Source organism: Schistocerca americana, chromosome 7, assembly GCF_021461395.2.
Source record: "Schistocerca americana isolate TAMUIC-IGC-003095 chromosome 7, iqSchAmer2.1, whole genome shotgun sequence".
Lineage (NCBI taxonomy): Eukaryota > Metazoa > Arthropoda > Insecta > Orthoptera > Acrididae > Schistocerca > Schistocerca americana.
Window position 1 is genome coordinate 364,006,209 of NC_060125.1, and position 3,886 is coordinate 364,010,094.

The following is a 3,886-nucleotide window of genomic DNA, read 5'->3' on the forward strand; positions in this document are numbered from 1 at the left end:
AAACAAAGTTGACCTTCATATCTCTGACGCGACCCCACCTAGCAATAAAGAGCCAGCGTCTTATTATGACCCCCGTTGTGCCATGCAACATTTGTCCCACAAACGTTTAATTCGGAGTTATTCTCGGTGGGAATAGTTAGTGACTCACCCTGTATATATATATACGATTTACTCAATCATAATTGTTACATGGAGTGCGATCAAATAAGAGCGGTACCATGCAGCCACACTTACAGTATGTGTTGAAAATGGTTTTCATGTGCCTCAACTCATGCATGTACGCGTTGTAGCATGTTCTGTCTCACACGTTCGTGTCGGCCAGGTTGCATCCGAACAGGGTCAATGGCAGCTAGAATACGCTGCTCCAATGTCTCCACATCTGGAATAGTCTCTCTCTGCCTACAAGGTACTTCTGAGATGGCCACTTAACCAGAAATCCCACTAGTTGAGATCCTGTGAACGAGCAGGCCAAGCAACTGGACACCCTCGTGGACCAGGAAAAATACGATTGAGATGCGTGTGGACGATAACGGCGAAGTGGACTGGAGCACCATCATCTATTAGCTACGTAATCCTTCGAATCATCAATGGCAATTCTTCCCGCAGGAGAGGCAAACTCACCCGCAAGAAACACCTATAGTTGCGGCCTGTTAGGCGACGTGAAAGAAGACTGGTCCCAAGATACGGTCACCAACCATTCCGGCCCACACATTCCGGCTGCACCGATGCTGAATATTTGCTGCCACTATACCATGGGGTTCTGCATACTATCCCACAGATGTTACGAAAGTGGTACCATTCCGCGTAAAGGTGGCCTCATCGGTGAATGGGATGGGTGACATAAATCACGGCATCGTGGTTGGCTGGTGAAGAAGCCAGTGACAATTCTGCTCCCGATGTGGAGAGACTGTCGCTACTAAGTCCTGCATAAGTTGTGCGTGATAAGGGTAGTGACAGTTGTAACGGAGAATGTTCGGCACGGTCGTCTCGCCTTCCACAGTGTTAATCACATTTTCCTCTAAGTCTGGCGTCCGAACATTTCGGGTACAGTGTCTCAGATTAACGGCGAAACATTGTTGAAATAATGAATGTTGAGGTTGTTGTCGTCAGGGATAGGTCTCCTGACACAACCTTGTTGCCCACCGTCCGTTGCCATTTGCCTTTCTGTAAGTAAACACTATGTCGGCAAGCTTTTGATCGAAAACGGGACCATTATGTAAAACGCTGTATCACATCCATTACAAGGTAAGTCAGCAAGAGAATTGAATCGGACACAGCATTAACAATTACTATGGTAGGAGAGCGCGCTAGGGCGTGACGTATGATGAAGAGCAACAACCACCAGGAGGAAACCATGCATACGGTAACTGTGGCTGCATGATACAGCGCGTATTACAACGCGGGCTCTGCAACAATATATGACTGAATAAATGATCTCTAGCATGGAAACCATGTATTTCCCGACATAAATTCATTAGACTTTCTTTGTTGCCTATCACCTCATTGATTAGCACCTAACGGTGGAAAAAATTCACCCTGTATAATTTTGATATTCTGGTGCATGTCCGTGACCTGGTGTTCCGTGTCGCGTAAGCATGCTGATACTGAATTCAAGCAATTGGTATGCTGTTTCAACTGAATTGAAAGAATTCCAGCAGGCCGGGTTGGCCGAGCTGTTCTGGCGCTACAGTCTGGAACCGCGCGACCGCTACGGTCGCAGGTTCGAATCCTGCCTCGGGCATGGATGTGTGTGATGTCCTTAGGTTAGATAGGTTTAAGTAGTTTTAAGTTCAAGGGGACTGATGACCTCGGAAGTTTAGTCCCACAGTGCTCAGAGCCATTTGAGCCATTTTTGAGCTATAGGGGCTATTTATTGTTTAGGTATAGAGAGGGCGCCACATGGCCAACTGCTGTGTTCTCCGCAAAGCCTACCTTCATTACACAGTAGTCTTTAACGAACTGTGACAAGAGACCGGACAACAGTTGTAGAACTACTAAGGACATGTGTAACAACTCTGAGATATTGGTATGTAATTTATTGTACAAACGATGTAGGTTACGCCATGAGTTGTAAGTCTTCTATAATATGCTGTGACTATATACTTCTTCTATTTTTAGCATTGATAATAGTTAGTTACTTGCCGAAATCTGGATCTGCTTTAATAAAACCAGAACGGAAACGACGACTTATTATTGCTCTTTACCATTTTGTAAGTCATACCAGTCGTTGTGCGCATTCTACTTCCCTAAAGGACGGTAATTTGAAAAACTTTCAGTTCACTGAGAATTACCCGATCTAGACTTCCGGCGACAACTCGGTCCACGAGCATTCACGAACAGGAAACGGAGGGACATTTGGATGCGGAACAGATTGGAGTGAAAGACTTAATAACAGTAATTCATGTATCCAGACGAATGGATGCTCAACGGATCAGTTAAATACTTTGCTGGATTCAGAACTAAGAAAAGAACGGAAAGAAGTTTTAATTGATGGTGAGATTCATGTTGAGTAGACAGCACGAGGGATATGGACCAGTATAGCTAAAGACTTGAAGATTCTTTCATGCAGTGACCGCTGTGAAATTGCAGCTGTTGTAGCAGATGATTATGACTATGATAACGATGATCACAAGTAGAGTCGCAATGTGTCATTATCAGCGTCAAGTATGTCCGCCCCGATAGCTGAGTGTTCAGCGCGACGGACTGCCGTCATAAGGGCCCGAGTTCGATTCTCGGCTGGGTCGGGGATTTTCTCCGCTTAGGAACTGGCTGTCGTGCTGTCTTCATCATCATTTCATCCCCATCCGGCACCCAGGTCGCCCAATGTGGCATCGAAGGTAATAAGACCTGCATCAATGCGGCCGGACCTGCCCCGCATGGGGCCTCCCGCCAATGACACCAAACGTTCGTTTACATTTCCAGTGACAAGTATTATGTCAGACTGAGTGAACGGTGAGAACTGGGTGAGTTCGAAATAATTACGGCTGTCTAAATTTTCAAGTGCTGGTTTCCAACAGAGAAATTTCGTAGACGTAAATTATGGCCAGGTTTCTGCTGGGAAACTTACTGACTAGCGGAAACGTGTCGGACACACTCAAAGCCACTCAGCGCTCTGGTATGCCCAAAATGCTATCTCAGATTGATCTGCGATCTCTGAAATATACTGTAAGGAACAGTCCTGGGATATGCTTGCCAAACCCCAACACCTAGAAGCTCAATCATTCAGGGCGTGTACCAGTCTCGTAAAGGAATGGAGAACTATATGCAGAGACAAAAAATTCAGTGGTGACGTAGTGGTGGTTTGAGAACCTTTTTTTGTTTTGAGTATGATCTTTACTTTCGTCGATGAAATAATGAACTCAAGTGCTTCCAAAATCTGGAGCCAACCACCGGATTTTCGGAAAAATATGATCCACACAAACACGAAGATAGCAAGGACGGATAAGTGCGAGTGCTTTCGCACAGTCATCCGCTAATGCCGCAACTTGGGGTCAAGGATAATATAGGCCTACATACTAGTGGAAAAGAAAATTGAAGATTCGTTAGATGACAGTCAGCTTGGTCTTTGGGAAAAGTAAAGGTATCTGAAACGAAGTTGTGACGTTGACATTGATATTGAATGTAAGTTCAATCAAGACACGTTCATAGAATTTCTCGTTCAGGAAACAGGGTTTGACAAGATAAAATGGTGCAAGATCTTCGAAATTCTGAGAAAAACTAGATTAATCTAAAGGGAAAGGTGGGCTATATATAGTATATACAAGAACAAGTAGCAAAAAATGAAAACAGAAAATCAAAAAGTTTTGAGATCAAAAAGTACTACAAAGCAGGACAAAGAAGTACTCTTTCACACCTACCGTTCATTGTATACATCTAAGAAGGAATA